The sequence below is a fragment of the Anolis carolinensis genome, chromosome 2 (genome assembly GCF_035594765.1).
Source record: "Anolis carolinensis isolate JA03-04 chromosome 2, rAnoCar3.1.pri, whole genome shotgun sequence".
NCBI lineage: Eukaryota > Metazoa > Chordata > Lepidosauria > Squamata > Dactyloidae > Anolis > Anolis carolinensis.
In genome coordinates, this window is record NC_085842.1 from 164,905,153 (window position 1) to 164,930,125 (window position 24,973).

The 24,973-nt window shown below is 40.6% G+C and overlaps 1 long non-coding RNA gene across 6 annotated transcripts in view; it reads right to left on the reverse strand.

Moving 5' to 3' along the window:
* The window catches only part of LOC103279415 (uncharacterized), a 162,380-nt gene that overhangs the window by 77,257 nt on the left and 60,150 nt on the right, over positions 1 to 24,973 (reverse strand). The window contains exon 1 of one of the 6 annotated variants that reach the window (XR_010003047.1): positions 12,891 to 16,205. The exons of the other annotated variants lie outside the window; for them this stretch is intronic. This is a non-coding gene — a long non-coding RNA (uncharacterized LOC103279415). Of the gene's footprint in view, positions 1 to 12,890; positions 16,206 to 24,973 lie in introns of those variants that run through there. 6 annotated transcript variants of the gene reach the window in all.

Here is a 24,973-nt window from a genome sequence, read left to right on the forward strand (position 1 = left end):
AGCGGATGAGGAAGAGCCTTTCTCCCCCAACTGCCAGTTAGAAAGGTAGGCCCTGCTGCCTTTAGCCCCCCCCCCTGCCTTTAGGCCCTGCCCCTTCGTATCCTAGCAACTCTCTCAGCCAAAATGGCGCCCAGGACACAGGAAGAGTGCACTTAGGCCTGAATCCACACTGCCTATAAAATACAGATTATCTGATTTGAACTGGATTATATGGCAGTGTAGACTCAAGGTCCTTCCACACAGCTATATTACCCATTTATAATCTTATATTATCTGCTTTGAACTGGATTATCTTGAGTCCACACTGCCATATAATCCACTTCAGTGCACCACACATACGATGTCATAGGCATCACTGAAACCTGGTGGGATGACTCCCATCACTGGAATGTAGCCATTGAGGGCTATAACCTCTTTCACAGAAATAGAACAAAAGGGAGAGGAGGGGGAGTAGCTTTATATGTCAAAAACAGTTATGTTGCAGAAGAAATGCAAGACTGTAATCCGGGAAACCAGCTTGAAAGCATCTGGATAAGAATCAAGGGAACCGGGACTCAAAAAGATCTTGTCGTGGGTGTCTACTACAGACCTCCGAGTCAGGATGAAGGACTTGATGAAGTCTTCTGTCAACAGCTGACCAAACAGGCACAAAGAAGAGATATAGTAGTCATGGGCGATTTCAATTATTCCGATATCTGCTGGAAAACAAACTCAGCCAAGAGTACAAAGTCCAACAAATTCCTCACTTGCCTTGCAGACAATTTTATGGTCCAGAAGGTAGAAGAGGCAACAAGAGGATCAGCAACTCTTGATCTAATCTTAACAAATGTGGAAGACCTGATCAACACAGTTGAAGTGGTTGGATCCTTAGGGGCAAGTGACCATGTGCTCCTGGAGTTTGCAATACAAAGGAATGCTGAAACTAAGACAAGTCAAACACGCATTCTCGACTTTAAGAGAGCTGACTTTCAAAAAATGAAGGAATTACTGAGCGGCATTCCATGGACGCCAATATTAAAAAACAAGGGAGTTAAGGATGGATGGGAGTTTTTCAAAAGTGAAATACTCAAGGCGCAAATGCAAACAGTGCCAACAAAGAAGAAAAATAAGACAAGTGCAAAGAAGCCAGAATGGATGTCCAAAGAACTTCTAACTGAGCTAAAGCTCAAAAGTGACATGCACAATAAGTGGAAAAGGGGAGAAATCACCAAAGAAGAATTCAAACGTATAGCCAACACCTGTAGGGAAAAGGTTCGCAAGGCTAAAGCACAAAATGAGCTCAGGCTTGCCAGGGACATAAAAAACAACAAAAAAGGCTTTTTTGCTTACATTGGTAGAAAAAGGAAGAAAAAGGAGGCGATAGGGCCTCTGCAAGGAGAAGATGGGGTGATGGCGACAGGGGACAGGGAAAAGGCAGAACTGCTCAATGCCTTCTTTGCTTCGGTCTTCTCACAAAAAGAAAGCCATCTTCAACCTCAGCAACATGAAATGGACGAAGGATTGGGGGAAATCCAACCCCAAATAGGGAAACAAGCTGTCCAGGAACACCTGGCCTCTCTAAACGAATTCAAGTCCCCAGGGCCAGATCAGCTACATTCAAGAGTATTGAAGGAATTAGCGGAAGTTATTTCAGAACCACTAGCAATTATCTTCGAGAGTTCTTGGAGAACGGGAGAAGTCCCAACAGATTGGAGGAGGGCGAATGTGGTCCCTATCTTCAAGAAGGGAAAAAAGAACGACCCAAACAATTACCGTCCGGTCAGCCTCACATCGATACCAGGCAAGATTCTGGAAAAGATCATTAAGGAAGTGGTCTGCGAACGCTTAGAAACAAATGCGGTCATTGCTAATAGTCAACACGGATTTACCAAAAACAAGTCATGCCAGACTAATCTGATCTCTTTTTTCGATAGAGTTACGAGTTGGGTCGATACAGGGAATGCTGTGGATGTAGCGTACCTGGATTTCAGTAAGGCCTTCGACAAAGTCCCCCACGACCTTCTGGCAAACAAACTAGTAAAATGTGGGCTAGACAAAACTACGGTTAGGTGGATCTGCAATTGGCTAAGTGAACGAACCCAAAGGGTGCTCACCAATGCGTCATCTTCATCATGGAAAGAAGTGACAAGTGGAGTGCCGCAGGGCTCCGTCCTGGGCCCGGTTCTGTTCAACATCTTTATTAACGACTTAGACGAAGGGTTAGAAGGCACGATCATCAAGTTTGCAGACGACACAAAACTGGGAGGGATAGCCAACACTCCAGAAGACAGGAGCAGAATTCAAAACGATCTTGACAGACTAGAGAGATGGGCCGAAACTAACAAAATGAAGTTCAACAGGGACAAATGCAAGATACTTCATTTCAGCAGAAAAAATGGAAATCAAAGATACAGAATGGGGGACGCCTGGCTTGACAGCAGTGTGTGCGAAAAAGACCTTGGAGTCCTCGTGGACAACAAGTTAAACATGAGCCAACAATGTGATGCAGCAGCTAAAAAAGCCAACGGGATTCTGGCCTGCATCAATAGGGGAATAGCGTCTAGATCCAGGGAAGTCATGCTCCCCCTCTATTCTGCCTTGGTCAGACCACACCTGGAATACTGTGTCCAATTTTGGGCACCGCAGTTGAAGGGAGATGTTGACAAGCTGGAAAGCGTCCAGAGGAGGGCGACTAAAATGATTAAGGGTCTGGAGAACAAGCCCTATGGGGAGCGGCTTAAAGAGCTGGGCATGTTTAGCCTGCAGAAGAGAAGGCTGAGAGGAGACATGATAGCCATGTACAAATACGTGAAGGGAAGTCATAGGGAGGAGGGAGCAAGCTTGTTTTCTGCTGCCCTGCAGACTAGGACACGGAACAATGGCTTCAAACTACAGGAAAGGAGATTCCACCTGAACATCAGGAAGAACTTCCTCACTGTGAGGGCTGTTCGACAGTGGAACTCTCTCCCCCGGGCTGTGGTGGAGGCTCCTTCCTTGGAGGCTTTTAAGCAGAGGCTGGATGGCCATCTGTCGGGGGTGCTTTGAATGCGATTTCCTGCTTCTTGGCAGGGGGTTGGACTGGATGGCCCATGAGGTCTCTTCCAACTCTACTATTCTATGATTCTATGATTCTATGAGCTGTATGAGGCCTATGAGGCCTCATATAACCCACTTCTAAGAAGATAATATAAGATTATAAATATAATATGAAATAATTACTGTGGTATAATAATGCAGAACAGTAAATAAAGAGCAACACTCTGAAATGGGAAATTACAGAAAGGAAACAATCAGGGCCAGCTAACACTTCCCAACAAAGGATTCCCCCAAGCAGGAAGCAGCCAGGCTTTGAAGCTGCAAGGCCATTAAATGCTAATCAAGGTGCCTAATTGCAGCATTCATACCTGTCACATCGAGACTATTAATTGCTATTCAACCTGGCCAACCAAGGATTCCGCAAGGTAGAAAGTGGCCAGGCTTGCAAGCAGCAAGGCTGGTCAGTGCTTTTCAACCTGGTCAGCCAAGATTTCCCCTAGGTGAAAAATCCCCAGGCTTTGATGCCACGAGGCTACTCCGTCCCATTCAAACTGGTCTAGCAAGGATGCCCTATGTAGAAAGCAGCCAGGCTTTTAAGCTGCAAGACTATTTATTTATTTATTTATTTGCAGCATTTATATTCCGCCCTTCTCACCCCGAAGGGGACAGGGCGGATCACATTGCACACATAAAGGCAAACATTCAATGCCATAACATAGACCAGAGACAGAGACAAGACGCAGGCACGGGCTTGCCTCGAACTCATGACCTCTTGGTCAGAGTGATTTGTTGCAGCTGGCTTGCTTTCCAGCCTGCGCCACAGCCCGGCCTATTCAGTGCAATTCAATCTAGCCAAACAATGATTCCCCTACAAAGGAAGTAGCCAAGCTTCAAAGCAGCTCTTTGATTGAGGGTGCTACTCCAGCTACTCCAGAAAATGGCCAGGCTTTGAGGCTGCAAGGCTATTCACTGCTATTCCACCTGGCCAACAAATGATTCCCATAAGCCGCAGCAACGCGTGGCTGGGCAAAGCTAGTAAATGAATATAAATGAACTGTGCAGAGCCTTCAGGTGCATTTGCACAGCAGAATTAATGCAGTTTAACACTACTATAACTGCCATGATTCAATGCTATGGAATCCTGCGATCTGAAGTTCGGAAAGGCAACAGCACTATTTGGCAGAGAAGGCCAAAACTTCAACTCTCATTATTTCATAATATTGAGCCATGGCAGCTAAAGTGGTGTCAAACAGAGATGTGCTCGATATTTGTCTCATCTGTTTCATTCGTGTTTCTGTTTCATATCATCCATTCAGATGGCACAAAACAGAAAGAACCCCCAATGAAACAAAAACTGCCTCAAAATGAAAGGCAGGCGGGAGCCCATAACAGCTGTAGGCCCTGCAGGGACTGGGTGTGTAGGCCCAAAGCTCCCAAGGCCTATGGGTGCAGGCTTTGGGCCTACGCACCCGGGCCTCGCAGGCCCTGCAGCTAATTGCCGAGTAAGGAGCGATCCTTACTTGGCACTCAACTGTAACTCTTGCAAGGCCCGGGAAACTAGGCCCAAAGCCTGCACCTGTAGGCCCGGGAGCTTTGAGCCTAAAACAAAACAAATGTCTGACCTCCCAATTTTGGGAGGTCAGACGAAAACAGGTCAGAGCCTCGATGAAAGCCAGGGCACGAAACAGAACAAGGTAAATCCCGAAAGCCCATCTCTAGTGTTAAACTGCATTAATTCTTCAGTGTAGAGGCACCCTTCATCAGTTCATAATGGGAAAGAGTAGAGTCAGGTTATGATCTTTGGTGACAATAGGAGGGCAAGTAAATAAAAACATTGTATCTTTATCTGTAAAGGAAAGGATCTCATTGGCAGGCAGGAGATCTACCAGACTATGATCTTAATAAAGGTGAAATCTTAACAACTTTATTTCCCGTCTTTACCAGACTTGAGTTCCACGTTTCTGCAAAAAAACAAAAAACAAAAAAAACAAAGATCAGAGCAAACGGTTCAAAACTAGAAGTGAGTCATCTGTGCTATAGGCTGTATTACCTTCTGCACCTCTATGCATCATCATACAAAAACAGTTGCCTTTAGTATTTATTTTGCAAGGAAGATAAGTGTGTTGTCATGGTTACCACTTCCGAACTATGGAGCTTTAAAACAAAATGGTACTAGGTGGCTGAGGAGGCAGTAAGCAAGCACTTGACCTTGGCTACTATGGGCAGGCACCGAGAGCAACAAGAAATGAACTTTGTGGGAAAAGGCTAGTGCAATTAGGACCGAGCAAGGCTTGAAAGAAGACGCAAATAAATTCAGTTTTGGAAAAAGAATTCACATTAGCAGATCAGACCAACAGATTATTTAACCTAGCACTCTGGTTTTCAATATGGTGGCCAGTTGAATTCCCATTGCATTGGTTTTGCAGAACATTCTCCATGTAGCTGCTCTTCTCTCTACTCTCCACCAGAAATAGAAAGTGGGAAAACTTTTACTACAACACTTTTCCTAAGAAAGGTGCTGTGATAGGAAAAGCACTACCGTAGTGCTGAATACAGCTCAAATTGAAGTGGATGACTTGAACAGATACAATCCCAGCCAAACTCAACAGTCAAGATTCAAGTTTTAGATGACTGAGGTTTCATCTGACATATAATCCAGTTCCTGAAACCGGATTATCTGCTTTGAACTGGATTATACATTTCTCTAGGGAGGAAGTTCCACAGCCAAGGGGCCATCACCGAGAAGGCCCTGTCTCTCATCCCCGCCAGTCGTGCTTGCGAAGCAGGCGGGACCGAGAGCAGGGCCTCCCCAGATGATCTTAATCTTCAAGGTAGTTCATAAAGGAAGATATGTTCGGACAGGTAAGCTGGGCCACAACCATTTAGGGCTTTATAGGCTAAAGCCAGCACTTTACATTGTGCTCAGTAGCGGACTGGCAGCCAGTGGAGGTGGCGCAACAGGGGAGTGTGTGCTCCGGTGATCAATCTGGCTGCTGCCTGTTGGACCAGTTGAAGCTTCTGAACAGTCTTCAAAGGCAACCCCATGTACAGTGTGTTGCAGTAATCTATACGGGATGTAACAAAAGTGTGGATCACAGTGGCCAAGTTGTAAGCATATACTTGTGAAAAGGAGGAAGGCATCAAATATTTTAGCTCAACTACTTTTTTTGGTTCTCTAAGAAACTTCTCAGGTATCTATAGATAATAGCACAAGGTATTTTTAAAGTTGTTTTTTTATTTAAAAAAAACCAAAATCAAAGAAACATAATAAAACAGCCTCCCACTCCTGTTCAAATAGATTTGGATAATTTCGTTTCCAGAAAACTCACATCACAGCTCTCAAACTTTAAACTATTCATATTTGGCAAAGGAACAATCAGAATTGCACACAGGAATAGTTAAGATTGATCACTGCATTCAGACTTCATGTCAAATCTATGACATGAATGAGATAAAGCCAGCTTCAGACTCAAGTGCTTGCACTCTTGGTCTCCCTGCCGCTCTCTCCTTCTCTAGCAAGAGATCTTTTGCTTTCATTGTTGATTCAGCCATACATTGTCTTGTCCAAGCAAACACATCAGAAAGTTATTAATCTTAACTATGGCTTGTCTGAAGCTGCTGCTCATGACATTAAGTTTAACCACAATTTCTTGGGTTTGGCATGATGCTAAACTGTGTGCAATTTTTTAAAAGAAAGGCAAAGGGTTTCAAAACCTTTCTTCAGCTGGACTAAAAAGGAGAAGGGAGCTGCTGCAAGGCCAAAGATTGTCTAGACTTGCTTCTATCACAACAAACCATGGTTAATTGTGATGTCCAGATGCAGCCATTATTTCCAACATACAAGTCTTCAGCAAAGGTGCATCTACACTGTAGAATTAATGCTGTTTGATACTACATTAACTGCTGTGACCCCGTGACTGAGCCATGGCAGTTAAAATGGTGCCAAACTGCATTAATTCTACAGTATAGACCAGTGATTCTCAACCTTCCTAATGTCGCAACCTTTTAAAACAGTTCCTCATGTTATGGTGACCCCCAACCATAAAATTATTTTTGTTGCTACTTTGTAACTGTCATTTTGCTACTGTTATGAATCATAATGTAAATATCTGATCTGCAGGATGTATTTTCATTCACTAAACCAAATTTGGTACAAATACCCGATACGCCCAAATTTGGATATTGCTGCGGTTGAGGGGGATTGATTTTGTCATTTGGGAGTTGTAGTTGCTGGGATTTATAGTTAACCTCCAATCAAAGAGCACTCTGAACCCAGCTCACAATGGATCTGCACCAAACTTAGCACACTACCTACATGGTCAACATTGAATACTGGTGGGGTTGGGCGGGGGGCTGTTTTTGAATTCTGGTGATGGAACTAGTAAACTTACCACATATACCCAACATGCTAAACTTTGAATACTGGTGAGGTTTGGAGGGGACTGACCTCAGAGGTTGGGAGTTATAATAGTTCACCCACATCAACAGAGCAATATGCCCCAACTGTTGGATCTGAACCAAACTTGGCACAAATACCCAATACAACCAACTTTGAATACTGGTGGGGTTTGGGGAGGAGATTGGCCCAACATGATAGTAATTGTAGTTCTCCCTGCATCCAGCCACAGCAGGAGGAGGGCTTTTAGTGGGAGGATTCACCATCTGTTTCCAAAAAGGAAGAGAAGGACAGGTGGAGAGATCTTCAGACTTCTCTGCCAAAAGGGTTCTTGTGTTTTTGATGGTCTTTGGCGACCCCTCTGACACCCCCTTGCGACCCTCCCCCCCAAGATTCTTGACCAGGTTGAGAAATGCTGGTATATACACACAATGTCTATAATTCCCACGTCATTGGAGCCAACACATTCAAACATTTTTTTAAATCTCTCACTGCAAAAGAGGTTTAGATTATAGGTCTTGGCTACTGCTTGTTACAGAATTAACACATTCATCCAGCGGGGAAAATGTGGCCTCAAGTCCAGCTAGTTGGAATGGAGAAGAAAGGAGCGAAACTGCTGATTAAACAAGAGGATCTGCATTGCCAATTTATTCTTCTGTAACTGAGCTTTGTAAGCAGCTGTAATTTATTAAGATTACACATTGTTTGTGCTTGCAGATATAACAACTGCACTTTCAAATTTAAATGTAAGGGATAATTATACTCTCTTGTATTTGTTAAACCTGATTTATTCTCTTCCTTTTGTCAACATATTTATTTGAATTATCCCAAAGTTGAAAGCAGGCTATTTTTGAATAGGTAATCCCTGTTGTCCCTGATATAACTGCCATCAGCATACATTCTACATGCTCTAAGGGAGGTGAGGGAAGTCTAAATGGGACACTCCATGTGACCAAATTCTTTGTGCAACTCCTAGAGTCATAAATTACATCAGCAAAGAATGTGGAGACAGTCCTTTTTTGCTATGCTGCCAGTCCTAACACTGCTTTGTTTATGCGCTCCCAGACCTCATGATGTTTGTTTATGCTCTTGGCTTGAAATTTGCTGATGCTTCCGAAAGTGTTTTTTAAAATGAAAAAAAATGCTTGCCAGGTCTATAAGAGCAATCACAAGTCAGATATCACCAGATCATCATAAGATCATTAAACATATAAAAAGCAAAGGGTTCCAAAATTAATGGGAGCTTGTCTCTTTTTATGTCTGAGCCATAACCCGCTTGTACTTTCAGTCCATATTTCATCTGCTGGTTATGCACCCCAAATCCTTTAACCATTTAAAACTAGCATAGCATACAAACATGGATCTTTCTTTTTTAAAAAAATGATTTTATTACTAACACACAGAAGTTTTATATACTGCATTAAAAGGGATATAAAGGGAAAACAGAGAAGGGGGGGAAAAGAGGGTAAAAAGGAAAAGAAAGAGAGAAAAATCATAATTAGGGGTACAGTAGAGTCTCACTTAACATAAACGGGCCGGCAGAATGCTGGATAAGCGAATATGTTGGATAATAAGGAGGCATTAAGGAAAAGCCTATTAAACATCAAATTGGGTTATGATTTTACAAATTAAGCACCAAAACATCATGTTATACAACAAATTTGACAGAAAAAGTAGTTCAGTACACAGTAATGCTATGTAGTAATTACTGTATTTACGAATTTAGCACCAAAATATCATGATGTATTGAAAACATTGACTACAAAAATGCATTGGATAATCCAGAATGTTGGATAAGTGAGTGTTGGATAAGTGAGACTCCACTGTATTTTGACTTCCATCTACTTTGTGGTGGTCCTTTCAAAAGTTCACACACACTCAAAAGTATCATTTATGTCCTTTTTCTTCATTACATTCCCTTTCTTCCTGACTCTATTTGTAAACAACTATTTTCTTGTAATATCTTTCTTAATCTATATTACTAATTTCATCTTTGATAGTTTCAAATAGTCTTTAACTAGTTGCCAGTCTGCTTGGTTTTTTTGGTATTCCTTGATGCGTTGACATCAGGTATGTGAGTCTGTCTATATTCATAATCTCTGTTATTTTAATTTGCCAATCTTTGATCGAGGGTATTTCTTTGAGTCTCTGGTTTCTGGCATATACTTTCCTTGCTGCTGTGACTAAGTAATTAAACAGAATCTCTAGATTTCTTTCCTTTTCTAGGTCAAACATTCCCAGGAGGAAATACTGAGGTTCCATTTTGGTTTTTATTTCTAACATTTTTTTGCATTTTTTCACTGATTTCTCTCCAGTATTTTTTAGCAATTTCACACGTCCACCATGCATGGAAAAACGTGCCTGTCTGACATCCACATTTCCAGAATCACTGTTTAGCTAAGCAGTTCGAAAACAGCTTATGAGCTGTAAGTAGAGAAATTAGGTACTGCAAATTGTGGGGGAAGTATTTTACAACTCCATAAATAACAAGACCAGAAATGCAGAGGAAGGTGGAAGGAGGACGTTTTGATGGCTCTTCATCATAGGGAATGAAGCAACAGCACCCCCTGTGACTGAATCTGAGTGCAACCTCAACCTCCAAGGCACCCAAAAAAAAAAACTGGACTTCAAGACTACATACCTAATTCTGTTTGTCTTATTCTGTTCTGTCCAGTCTCCAAAGGCATTGAATCTTTGCTGTGTATGTATACTATGATCCACCCTGAGTCCCCTTGGGAAGATAGGGTGGAATATAAATAGTTGTTGTTATTATTATTATTATTATTATTATTATTATTATTATTATTATTATTATTATTTGATGCATTCTTGTAACATTTGGAAGGTTTTTGTGGAGTGATGTACCATTGGTATATCATCTTGAACCAATTTTCTTTTAGGTCATATGCATAGGTATATTTCGAAGGAAGATAGATGCTTTTGAACTTTGGTGCTGGAGGAAAATCCTGAGAGTGCCTTGGACCACAAGAAGATCCAACCAGTCCATCCTCCAGGAAATAATGCCCGACTGCTCACTGGAGGGAAGGATACTAGAGGCGAAGATGAAGTATTTTGGCCACATCATGAGAAGATAGGAAAGCTTGGAAAAGATCATGATGCTGGGGAAAATGGAAGGAAAAAGGAAGAGGGGCTGACCAAGGGTAAGATGGATGGATGGTATCCTTGAAGTGACTGGCTTGACTTTGAAGGAACTGAGGGCAGCGACAGCTGACAAGGAGCTCTGGCGTGGACTGGTCCATGAGGTCACAAAGAGTCGGAATCGACTGAACGAATAAAGAAGAGGAAGAAGAAGATAGGTATATTTAATCTTGTAGTTCCAAATTCTCTCCCACTCTTCCAGTTTTATTGGGTGGCCTGGGTTCACTGCCCTGTGCATCCCTCCCAAAGCTGTGCGTTCAGTGGAAAAGGATGAAGTCCCAGGTATAGAAGGAGTGGATCTTTGTGTAGGCATGAAAGAGAAATTAACTTCATTAAAAAAATCTGAAACCATAAAACTGCATCACACCGTTTATTTTTCTCTTTTCACTAGAACTGCCAGATTTCAGGGTCTAACTGTAGGCCTTTGATTTTCATGCTGGATAAGAGGCTGCAATTTCTCCAATTTTGGAAGAGCTTAGCTCCAGACAAAAAGAAATGACTGTGCAAATCTCCAAAGGTGGACAAAGGTGGTAGATGACGCTACCAATGTGTTGTATTGCAACTCCCAGTGTTCCTTTCCACCAATTACACAGCTAGAGCTCATGCATACTGCAGTCCAATAATGTATGGAAGTCTGTACAGTTCCCAGCTGTATTTAGGGTTTTTTTTTGGTAAAGCATCCCTCGGTGGCACAAGCAGGTTAAACCACTGAGCTGCTGAACATGCTGACCAAAAGGTTGGCGATTTTGTATCCAGGGAGCGGGATGAGCTTCTGCTGTTAGCCCCAGTTTCTGCCAACCTAGGAGTTCAAAAACATGCAAAATGTGAGTAGATCAATAGGTACTGCTCCAGCAGGAAGGTAACGGCACTCCATGCAGTCATGCCGGCCACATGATCTTGGAGATGTCTACGGACAACGCTGGCTATTCAGGTTAGAAATGGAGATGAGCACTAACCCCCAGAGTTGGATACAACTAGACTTAATGTCAAGGAAAAACCTTTATCTTTTACCCTTCTCTTGGCAAACTTTTTTTGGGGAGGGGTATGACAGTGAGTGACTTGCCCAAGGCCACCCAGTGAATATTTGTTGTTTACTTATTTCTGCCATGCTTTATCTCTCTAAAAAACCCAAAATGATTAACAATAAAAGCAATACAAGACCCATCAGCAATTTGAACCCTGGTCTCTAGAGTCGTAGTTCAATGCTCAAACAATTATACCATGCTGGCTTTGTTTAGAATTACTGCTCTGCAATTACTTTTATGCATTTTTCTATAAGCACACAGGCACAGGCCTTATGACAAATTAAGCACATGAAATGAGTAGTCATGGAAATGGCCTGCAACTATTCCCAGAGACGCTTCTTCCAGCTGCCAAAGTTGGATGGCTCTTATTAACTTCAAAGGCATTGTGGATACACACAGAAGCGGCATCATTTTAGCAGATCTGGCAGCTCAGTGAGCTAAAGACTTGTTATAATTCAAGGATGAGCAAAGTGCATTTAATAAACTGCATGCTCCTGAGCATTCCCACTCACTGCAAAGGGCTGAAACCTTTCTAGACTCAAAATGGCCAGTGGCAAACCCCAAACCTATAAGGGATGCAATTGGCCATTTTAGCGCATTTGGAGTGTTCAGGGACTTCTCCACCTTTTTGAGGCCCTTTCTCCCCCTTAAACAGGAAGTGAATACCTAGAAGTTTGAGATGAAAGTGGGATTTGCCAGGAAACCAATGTGTTCCCCAATCCTCAACAGTTGCTTAGTCCTTTTCTAATCCATATAACCTTGCTAAGTATTTTTTTTTTCCGTGTCAGGAGCAACCGGAGTTGCTTCTGGAGTGAGAGAATTGGCCGTCTGCAAGGACGTTGCCCAGGGGACGCCCGGATGTTTTGATGTTTTTACCATCCTTGTGGGAGGCTTCTCTCATGTCCCCGCATGGAGCTGGAGCTGACAGAGGGAGCTCATCCACACTCTCCCCAGGTGGGATTCGAACCTGGCAGCTTTCAGGTCAGCAACCCAAGTCACTTAGTCCACTACGCCATCTGGGGGCTCCTGCTAAGTAATGAAGGTCTTCCACAGATGTCCTACTTTTTCTTAGGTATTCATAACATAGCAATGCACTGGGGAGAGGTCTTTCCTATTGTAGACCACAAGGGAGAGCTGGACAGCTCCTTTGCTACTCCTGTTTGACCAGTTAGTTCTTTCTTTTGCTGACATTCTATTCAAGATTTGTGAGATCATAAAACAGATTTATAATGTTGTAATTCTAGGGATTCATATTTATGGCTCTTGGTGGCTGAATGTGACCCCATAAAACCTACCTTTTCAGCCAGGTAGTGCCTCAACCAAGCACAGCAGATTAGAGTGGATCTGTAATTGGCTAAGAGAATGAACCCAAAGGTGCTGCTGCTCACCAATGCAACTAAGAATTGCTAAAGGGTATTAAATTAAGATGCTCACTAAATAATGATTATTATGAGAATCTAGAGACTGTATTGTTAGTAACTGTATTGTTATTTAGTAGATTGAGCAGGAAAAAGAAGGCTGTGACAAATTCAAGGGACGTAATAGGGGATTGGCAACTTGATACTTAATAAGGAAGAAGGAAGAATAGAGTTTTAAGTTATGGGGTGGAATGTATACAATGTATAGAATAAGTGGAATATATACAATGTATAGAATGTATAGAATAAGTGGGTATTATACGGGGTAAGGGGCAATACATGGTAGAGGGAAGCTGCAGCAGGGGACTCTGCCTTCAAGATACTCTGGATGGGTGTGAGGAGGTCCTTCCGAGCAGCCCCGGCTTCAAGACTGGGGGCTATGGATCCAGAGGGGGGGAAGCTATGGGAGCTGGGGCAGGGATTAGGAACAGATAAAAAAAAGACTAAAATAGTGGAACAGACCTGGGGAAATAGAGGGAAAAGTAAGAATCGGATCAATGGGGGAAGAATTAAAGGTTCTGTCGATTAATGTGAATGGACTTTCGTCTCCGGTTAAAAGGCAAAAAATTACCAGGTTGTTACTGGAAGAGCACATTGATGTATGCCTACTTCAGGAAACACACAAAGGATGGGATAGAACAAAACTGTTAAATCTAAATAGATGGGAACTACAATATGAATCCCGGGGGTCAAATAAGTCTAGAGGAGTGGCAATATTAATAAAGGATATACATAGATTTGAGTTAGAGAAAAAAATCGTAGATAAGGAAGGAAGATTCGTGATTATAAGGGGAAAGTTAAACAATAATGAAATCATTATAGTAAGTATTTATGCCCCTAATAAAAATCAGCTAGGATTTATACAAAAGTATTGTGCTAAAATTGAAAAACAAGCAAAAGGAGATATAATAATAGGGGGAGATCTTAACATGGAACTATATAAACAAACAAAAAAATAGGGTGGAACCCAGGTAAGCCTGAATGCAAAATCAATTTCAAAAAGTGGAACCTCATAGAAGTGCATAATAGATTGGGAGTGGAGGCAAATACCCCAACCTTTTATTCCCATAGGCATACAAAATTCACTGCAATAGACTACTTCATAGTTGGAATTAATAATTCAAGACAAATAAAGGAGATTAAAGTGGGGAACGACTGGCCAGGAGATCATGCTCCCCTCCTGTTAAAATTAGGAAACCCAGTAAGGAAGCCATCGAGGAAATGGCTATTCAACCCCAAGGTAACATTCAATGAAAAGGATAAACAGGTCATTAAACAACAGAATCAAGAATTTTTTCGATTTAATAGACAACCACAAATAAAAGAAGAGACTTTATGGGATGCTTTTAAAGCAACCATAAGGGGCACTTGCATCTCATTGGAAATAGGGATCAATAGGAAAGAAAAGCATACATTTGACAAATTAAGATTAGAGACTGAGGACGCATTCCTACAATTCCAAAAAAATCCAACAGTAGAAAATAAGACAAACTGGAAAGAAAAAAAAAGCAATTGGAGAATTTAGATAAAATAGAGACCACAAAAAAATACTTATGGGTTAAAAATGATTATCAAATCAATTCAATTAATAATTCGAAGAGATTGGCCAGAGTCCTAAAATCAAAACAAGCTAGAAACAGAATACTTAAGTTGAAAGATGATAGAGGACATTTGAGATCTACAGAGGAGGAAATCAGGGAGATTATGGCTCATTACTATGAAAAACTTTACGAAGGTAAAGAGTCAATCAAACAAGTAGGCCTCTTGGAAAAAATAATAAATTCACAGGCAAAATCTAATCTAAATAGTAGGCTTGAGCGATCCATGAAAAAATTGATTCTAAACTCGCTTCAAAAGTAGGGGGCGCTAGTGTTTCGTTTCTGATGTCATTTCCAAATTTTGCCCCTCAAAAATTTCAAAATTTAACGAAAATTCGTTAATTTCAAAAGTAATTCGTTAATGGCGGACGCGCATGCGCAGTGGCCAAAAAAAAGTGGGGGGAGACTTTGCAGGTCTCTCCCGCCCTCATTTTTTGAGCTATCTTCTTCAAACTTGGTACAGTGGTAGAACACATTTAACACTGATAGCTCACGAAAATTCAGAACATTTCCCTTATCCTCTGATTTTTGGCGAATTTTTATAGCTTTTATAATAAACCCTTTTATAATAATTGCAGAAATCTGTTCCTGGTTTGGAAGTCTTATTTCCTGTTTCATTGGGTTGTCTTTACTTTGAAAGTCAATGTTCTACTTCAGAAACTTTGTTTTTGTGGCTGAAACTTTGTTAAATTGGTGGACTCAGGAAACCATAATGCACTACACCAGGAGTCCCCAAACTAAGGGCCGTTGGCCAGATGCGGCCCTCCAATGCCATTGACCTGGCCCCTGTCCTAAACTTTACACTTAGGGTTGACTTAAGTCTGAAATGACTTGAAGGCACACAACAACAACAATCCTAATTTTGGACTATTTCACCACAGTCTGGCCCCTCAACAGTCTGAGGGACTATGAACCCCTGCACTACATTACACCATGGTGTCTCTCTCTCTCTTTTTTTTTATGAATGCTCCCATGAGAAAATGTATGGGTGAACTACAATTCCCAAAAGTCTTGGGTCAACCATCCAAAACCTCCCTAGGATTCACACCATTGCAAGCAACAGCCAAGCACTCCAGCACACCCAGACCTCTCCCCCCGCTCGTTCTCCAAAGCGGATTAAAGCGGCGCTCGTTCTGCAAAGCGGATTAAAGCGCTCCATAAGCAGTCAAGTAGTCCAGGAGCCCTTTGCAAATGCTTGCCCCCTCCGAAACATTCGACACCATTCAAAAAATTGGCAATCAAGGGTTCGATATCGTGGGATACATACGACAGGATAACCTTTTTCTAAACACAGTTCAAAAGTGAGAAAACATACGAATTGGATACGACATCAGAAGGATTCGAATTTTTTGCCCAACCCTACTAAATAGTACAATAACTAAAACAGAAAATGAACAAACAATAGAAAGTCTAAAAATAAATTCATCCCCTGGGCCAGATGGCTTTACAACAAACTTTTATAAAATATTTAAGGACGATATTACCCCCAACCTTGTTACACTGTTTAATGAAATAATGGAGAAACAAAATGTACCAAATACCTGGAAATTTTCGGAAATTCTCACAATCCTAAAACCAAATAAGGATGAAACTGATCCTAATTCTTATAGACCAATATCCCTAAGCAATGTGGACTACAAAATATTTACTAAAATATTAGCAAAAAGACTAAGAGATATAATACCGGATATAATTAATGAAGATCAATACGGATTTGTAAAAAACAGGAAATTAACGGACCCTATAAGGAATATTTTGAACATTTTGAATCATGCCACAGAAAAAAAATCTAAAGTACTTATATTAAAATTGGACTTTTGCAAAGCATTCAACTCAATAGATCACAAATATTTGAACAGACTCTGCGAGGAATGTAATATGGGGGGGGGGGGAGTGTGCAAGGTAATAAAAGAACTATATAGTGAAAACAAAGCAACTATCTCAGTAAATGGGACACAAACCAGACAAATAAATATTAATAGAGGAACTAAACAAGGATGCCCCCTTTCCCCGGCCCTATTTTCATTAGCCATTGAACCCTTAGCAAACTTAGTAAGGAATAACCCGGTCATTAAAGGCTATAAGGTGGGCAAGGAAGACATTAAGATTAATTTATATGCTGATGATGTTATGATAATTTTAGGGGAGGTGGAGGAATCACTACAATCATTAGTCAAAACAGTTAAAGACTTTGGAAAAACTTCAGGCCTCACAATAAATTTAGGCAAATCAGAGATATTACATAAAAATTTAACATGGGAAGAGCTCAAGAAGGTTCAAAACATTATGGGAGTAAAATTGGGGAAAAAGACGATGAAATACCTAGGAGTGGATATACCAAAAAACATCAACAATATCATACAAATGAACTATAATCACCTATGGAAAAATATAAGCAAACAAATTATGACATGGGGAAAGAAATTCCGAGACATATCTACAAGGCTAAAAATCTATAAGATGAAGATCTTGCCCAAACCCTCCCGGTGAATATTCCTACCAATTTGTTAAAGAAGTGGGATAACTCTATCAAACAATGGGTAGTGGGAGGAAACAAAAATAGAATTGCCAACTTTTTATACTATAGTAAACAAGAAATGGGTGGTTGGGGAGCTCCCTCGTTGGGAATATACTACGAGGCAAGCTAGTTAGCGAGGCTATTAGAATTCGAATTGGAAGGGTCAAAAAAATGGGTGCAAATAGAAAAGGAAGCAAATAATTGGCAAAGGGGAACATTATTGGGAGAGACTTAAAGAATTTAAAAGCGGGCCCTTGTTTTTCAATGTTGTTAATCTGGAAAAAATGGCAAAATAAATTACAAATAAATAAAATTGACCCTTTCCCACTAGAAACATTGGAAAATAAGGACAAGACATTCACAAATCTAATTAGGGCACTGAAGGAAAATGGTTTCAAAAGGATTGGGGACATCATGAATCCCAAAGGAGAAATACTAAAGTGGGATAAAATAAAAGATAAATGTGGTCAAGGGAACTGGATAGCATGGTTAGGTCTGTCCACTAAAGCCCAGGCCATGAAAAGAAGAGAAGTAGTTGAAACCCCACTGGATAGAATAATTAAAAGGAAAATAGAAATAGATAAAGGAATAACTGGGCTATTGTATGATGTACTAATCACATTAACTTACAATACAAAAATAACCATTATAGATAATTGGAAACAGGAAAAAAACTTCACTGAGAAATTAATTGGGACTTGGATTGACAATATTCATAAAATTAAGCATATAAGGATTAAAGAAACACAAAGGAAAATAATATCTAAATGGTATAGAACCCCACTCCAAGTAGCATATATAACGGGAAATACTTCAAATAAGTGTTGGCATAACTGTGGGGAAATAGGTACATTTTCCCACATGTGGTGGGACTGTAGAAAAATTCAGAACTTCTATAGAAAAATAAGAAAAATAATGGAAGAAATAATAGGGAAAGAATTAATATGGGACAAAGCTAGATACATGTCTCTCACAGTAAAGGTAATGGAAGATAACAATAATTGGACAGAGATTCTAAAATATATGACAGCCGCAATACAAGCCACGATAACCCGAGGATGGAGGGATGATACAAAATGGGATGTAGAAACCTGGTGGGCTTATATATCAGAATATATAATTAACGATTTCATCATTCAAAAGAAAAAAATATATACAAATAGCCTAAAAGATCAAGACTGGTTAAGGAAATGGAATGTTCTAATCAACAAAATAGACGGAGACAAAAGATACCGCACCTTGAACCAGGCGTTCCACACGATTAAACTGATGTATTGACAATTTTGAATGGCTGTTCCAGGGGGGGGGGGTATGGGGGGAGGCTGGGGGTGGAGGGTGATACATTTCTAAGAACTGTTTAAAATGTCATTTAAGAAATAGTTACCTTTGGAACAATGTATACTGAAATAAGTTATGTATGGCAAAAATAGTTAATTGTTAATTGTTATGATGTATCAAAAAGAACTTTTTTTAAAAAAAAGTTCTTTCTTTTGCTGACATTCTATTCAAGATTTGTGAGATCATAAAACAGATTTATAATGTTGTAATTCTAGGGATTCATATTTATGGCTCTTGGTGGCTGAATGTGACCCCATAAAACCTACCTTTTCAGCCAGGTAGTGCCTCAACCAAGCACAGCGGATTAGAGTGGATCTGTAATTGGCTAAGAGAATGAACCCAAAGGTGCTGCTGCTCACCAATGCTTCCTCTTCATCCTGGAAAGAAGTGACGAGTGGAGTGCCATAAGCAGGGTTCTGTTCAACATCTTTATTAATGACTTAGATCAGGGGTCCTCAAACTGCGGCCCTCCAGCTGTTTGGGCCTCCAACTCCCAGAATTCTAGACCATTGATCAATCTGGCTAGGGATTCTGGGAGTTGGAGGCCCAAACAGCTGGAGGGCCGCAGTTTGAGGATGCCTGACTTAGATGAAGGGTTAGAAGGCATGATCATCAAGTTTGCAGACAACACCAAATTGAGAGAGAAAGCCAATACAGCAGAAGACAGGAGCAAAATCCAAAATGAAATTAACAGATTAGAGAGATGGGCCAAAACTGACAAAATGAACTTCAACAGGGACAAATGCAAGATACTCCACTTAGGCAGAAAAATGAAATCCAGAGATACAGAATGGGGGGTGCCTGACTCAACAGCAGTACGTGTGAAAAAGACCTTGGAGTCCTTGTGGACAAGAAGTTAAACATGAGCCAACAGTGTAATGCGGTGGCAAAAAGCCAATGGCATTTTGGCTTCCATAAATAGGAGTATAGTGTCTACATTCAGGGAAATCATGCCATCTCTCTATTCTGTCTTGGTCAGACTACACCCAGAATACTGTGTCCAATTCTGTGCACCGCAGTTGAAAAGGAGATGTTGACAGGCTGGAATGTGTCCAGAGGAGTGGCTTTAAGAGCTGGGAATGTTTAGCCTGCAGAAGAGAAGGCTGAGAGGAGACATGATAGCCATATATAAATATGTGAAGGGAAGTCATAGGGAGGAGGGAGCAATCTTGTTTTCTGCTGCCCTGGAGACTAGGACGCGGAACAATGGCTTCACACTACAGAAAAGGAGATTCCACCTGAACATTAGGAAGAACTTCTTAGCTGTGAGAGCTGTTCAGCAGTGGAACTCTGCCCTGGAGTGTGGTGGAGGCTCCTTCTTTGGAGGCTTTTAAGCAGAGGCTGGATGGCCATCTGTCGGGGTGCTTTGAATGTGATTTTCTTGCTTCTTGGCAAGGGATTGGACTGGATGGCCCACGAGGTCTCTTCCAACTCTATGATTCTATGATTCTAGGGTGCTCTGAATGACATCTGCAGTTTTCTCCAGACTCCTGGAAACACCAAAAGAACCAGTTGCAGCAAGGTGTCTCCAGCTGCCTGTTTTCAATGTGCCTTCTGTGACCAGAATAACCCTCTGTCTTTCATGTGGATCTAGATACCACTATTGTTTAAAAAATACAAGGAACTTTCTTCAAGTCTGTAGCCAACTTCTAACATTCTCTGTTCCTGAAGTTCAGTTTTTCTACTGGTGTGTGCCTGAATCCTTGTTATGTTACTAAATTTCTCTTTTGTTAGTTGTCTTATCCTTCCTGCTTATTTCCATATATAGTATATGTATACACAGTTGACACAACTCCCTACCACTCAGTCTGAGGCAGGGTTGGGATGCTGCCAGGCTGAAAAGAATGAGGTAGGACAGTGAGCTAGTATTGTTAGGTGTGAGCCACAACGACAGAGCTCCAACATCATACCGGTAGTTATATCTGGCAACACAGAATCCTGACCTTTATTTTGAATCAGACTTTGATCCCTCAAATATATTTTGGCTGCTATGATGTTTGTTGTTTCTTATCACTTGTTCGTACCACCTTGCTATTTTTAGAGTACAGTATGACCACCATAGGTATGATAGTGGTCATTTCACCTACATGCATTCAACAACATGTGTCCTCTCTAATAATTTCTTTAATATACATCTGCTGGAAGTCAGCACAGAGTCACTCTGAAGGGTTTAGTAAATTCCTAGAGAGGATATTATGATAACCTCTGGAAGAAATAATTCAATTCAATTGAGTTTTCTATTATCCACATTGTTCTGTTTCCACAGTAAGTTCAGGAATGTATCTCTTGCAGATATGGGGATCATAATATATGTGACATAAATTATGTGAGGTCAATAGAAAAATCATTATTGACATTTAACCATCATCATCATATAGATCATAACCTCACATGCGATGGAAGGCCCAGAAGTTATCCTGTATTGGACCTTTAATGCTTGGATGATTGTTTAACATTTTAACTAGATCGATTTTAACTACGACTTGTTTAAATTGTTTTTTGAATTGTGTTGTCTGATGTCTAAATTGTTATTTTATGATTTTATGTGATTATATTGAGCTTGTTCCCTGTGTGAGCCGCCCCGAGTCCCCAGCTGGGGAGATGGAGGCAGCATACAAAAATAAATTTATTATTATTATTATTATTATTATTATTATTATTATTATTATTATTATTTTACTAAAAACGTGTCCTGGTTTTGAGTGGATAAAGCCATAAGTGCCTCAAGTGTAATGGAAGACACTGTTTTGTTGCCAGGATTGAAACAGATTCAAGCACAATTATGACTCATAAAATCAAGGATAAAGAAACATCTAGCCTCTTCTTTATGCCAGCCATATTTAAAGACCGTCCTATAAGCCTAAGAATTTCCCACCACCAAAAACAATTGCATCAAGAACTAGGAATGCTCAATACATACACAGGAAGCAAATCCAAGTTCAGAAACAGATTTTACACAACTTTGTTCTGTGCATGATTTAGCTATCATGGACACTGAATAATGCAGTCAACATTTCATAATATTCCAGTGAATTAAAAGAGTAGAACCCTGTGACAATGAAATGCATTAAGACCAGAAGGCAGAGGCAAGAGACGTTGCCTTTATGATGTGTGTTTAAATATTAAACACCCCCAATTACACAAGTGCAAATTGTCTCCCTTCTCCCTTCCATAAATTAGGACCGAACACAAACCTCGCCACAGATCAGTGGATGGCATGGAGTATATATCAACATATGGAATTGAGTCATTTTTCCTCGGCTGCTAGCAAGCGGCTTGGCTGTGTGTATGAAGGCTGCCAGTGACAGAATCAAATGAGGTACAGTGTACCTAGCAAAATGTCATGATTACTTGCAAAAAAAAAAAAAAAGGAGAGATGTAATTGTCTCTAAATCATGCATTCCTTCTTGTCCCTGACATGATGTACAAAATGGGTACTTGCTTTCCAATGAAAGGTCTATCCAGAGTTCATGCGAGAGAGATGCCTCCCGCATCAATTGTTCTAACAACCATCACTGGCAGGCATCCACAAATCGGAGGTTGTGATTACCCACACTTACGGCCAGATTATGGGGCTCTTGGGAATGATGATTAGACCGATTATTTTTCTCCTACCCCTCCCCCCCTCTTTCTTTCTTTCTTTCTTTCTTTCTTTCTTTCTTTCTTTCTTTCTTTCTTTCTTTCTTTCTTTCTTTCTTTCTTTTTAGGAGAGGAAAGGAAAAAGGCCAGAGGAACCTGCCTGCTTTAAATCTTCTGTTTGGAAGGGAAATGGTGCAACTTTCTAACAAAGGGATTATTTTGTACGGTGGTTGGGCATGACTGTAGTGAAAGCTTGCTTTTAAAAATCTTGATTTTTTAAAGTATTTGACAATGTCACCAAATAAAGAAAAATGCTGTGAATTTCAGCTCTGGGGCACAATAGATGCAATGCAAATCTCCTAGGCCTGGTGTTATTTCTTAGGGAATGGGTTATACAGTGTTCCCTCACTTATCGCTGAGGTTAGGTTCCAGGACCAACCGCAATAAGTGAAAATCTGCGAAGTAGGGACACTATATTTATTTTAATATTTATACATTATTTTAGTAGTTATACACTATTTTAGGTCTTTCTCAACCAATCGTGTGTTGATAAATCGCCTCCTTCTCCTCCCGTTGCCACTTGGGCTCCTTTTCTCTCCCTTTGGCTTCTCCTTCCTGCCTTCCTTAGGCTGTAAATTGTAATTTTTATGATTTATAATAGTCTGTTAGAGTTTATTGAAAAACCACAAAACAGTGAATCCGTGAAAAGTGAACCGCGTAGTAGTGAGGGAACACTGTATTCACAGAAGAGCAAGTTATACATTCACAAAAACAAATTGTACTCACCTTGTATTGGCCACTTTCATGACAAACTAGTGTTCATGATCATTTGCACCCAACTGGTTATTTGGCCCTGAAACTGCTTTAAAAAGAATAGCCTTTTACACCCAAATCTGGGCCAGAGATCCGGATAAGTTCCAGCTTTTTTTGTGTGGCAGTTTCCAATAGGTAGGTTCATATTGGAGCTGGGAAAGGAAGAAGGGGTGATGCCGGTAGCGCAGCTGGTTAAACCACTAAGCTGCTGAACTTGCTGACCAAAAGGTAGGCGGTTTGAATCCGGGGAACAGAGTGAGCCCCATTAGCCCCAGCTTCTGCTAACCTAGCAGTTCAAAAACATACAAATGTGAGTAGATCAATAGATACCATTCCAGTGGGAAGGTAACAACTCTCCATGCAGTCATGCCGGCCACATGACCTTGGATGTGTCTAAGGACAATGCCGACTCTTTGGCTTAGAAATGGAGATGAGCACCAACCCCCAGAGTCGGACACAACTAGACTTAATGTCAGGTGAAAGCCTTTAACTTTATTAACAAATTGTGTGATCCCTCCAGCCAGTGGTCTCAGTTGTGAATAAATTTTTCATTTTAAATTCACCACTGAAAGGGAATATGTATTGGGATATGTAAATGTAAATGTAGATCAGACCGTCTATAGGCTAAGCGTATAACACAGAAATATAAATAGTAACTGTTCTTTTAAGGCACTTCCTGCTTTTAGAAGAAGGCCAATAAACCTTTGCTCATTTTCCCTACAACTTCTTTAGCTGTTGATTTTTATTTGTGATTGGTATTTAACCTTTAAATAGCCCTGCAAAGAACTGAGCTATGCACTTGGCAAGCACGTAAAAACTGTAATCTGTATACAACATTTTGTGAGTTATTGCATGGAAATGAGCTGCCAGCTTGTGAACCTTTTTTTGCTTGATGGGAAAATGCCCTGACCGGTAAAAGTGACCACTGGTCCCACCCTTTTAGCATTGGTTGCTGCCCACCAATGCCCGGCTGCTCACTGGAGGGAAGGATATTAGAGACAAAGATGAAGTACTTTGGCCACATCATGAGAAGACAGGAAAGCTTGGAGAAGACAATGATGCTGCGGGAAATGGAAGGAAAAAGGAAGAGGGGCCGACCAAGGGCAGGATGGATGGATGGTATCCTTGAAGTGACTGGCTTGACATTAAATCTTTAAAACAGAGGACCAGTTCAGAATGCTGGAAAGCTGGACTATAGTTTTAATAAAGCATGAAGGAATTCCTATGCACACTGCACATATCTTATTTGTACTGCAAAAAAAGCATGAAAGAACAATGCTATATTTGAAATGAAGAACAATTTTAACCAACATAAATTTACCAGTACAGTAGAGTCTCACTTATCCAAGCTAAACGGGCCGGCAGAACCTTGGATAAGCGAATATCTTGGATAATAAGGAGGGATTAAGGAAAATCCTATTAAACATCAAATTAGGTTATGATTTTACAAATTAAGCACCAAAACATCATGTTATACAACAAATTTGGCAGAAAAAGTAGTCCAATACACAGTAGTGTTATGTTGTAATTACTGTATTTATGAATTTAGCACCAAAATATCATGATATATTGAAAACATTGGCTACAAAAATGTCTTGGATAATCCAGAACCTTGGATAAGCGAGTCTTGGATATGTGAGACTCTACTGTATTTCAATGGGAAGTGTGGACCTACTTTTGGGTGATGAGAAAGTCAAGTTAATTAGGATTGTTGTTGTGTGCCTTCAAGTGGTTTCAGACTCACGGCGACCCTCAGTCTCAAGTTTAGGGCAGGGAGTAAGTAAATAACTTTGAAGGACTGCATCCAGCCCATGGTCCTTAGTTTGGGGACCCCTGCTTCAAAGCATTCATATACATATCTAAGATAAGTTTTGTGGGCCCTTCCACACAACCATATAACCCAGAATATGAAGGCAGAAAATCCCACAGTATCTGATTTGAGCTGGATTATCTGAGTCCACACTGCCATATATTCCAGTTCGAAGCAGATAATGTGGGATTTTATTTGTCTGTGTGGAAGGTGCCTAAGAGAGCCATATAAGACATATCAATCTGATGAGTTTCTGGCTAGTGAAAATTAAATGAGGAACTTTCTGAGTATTGCACTCACATCT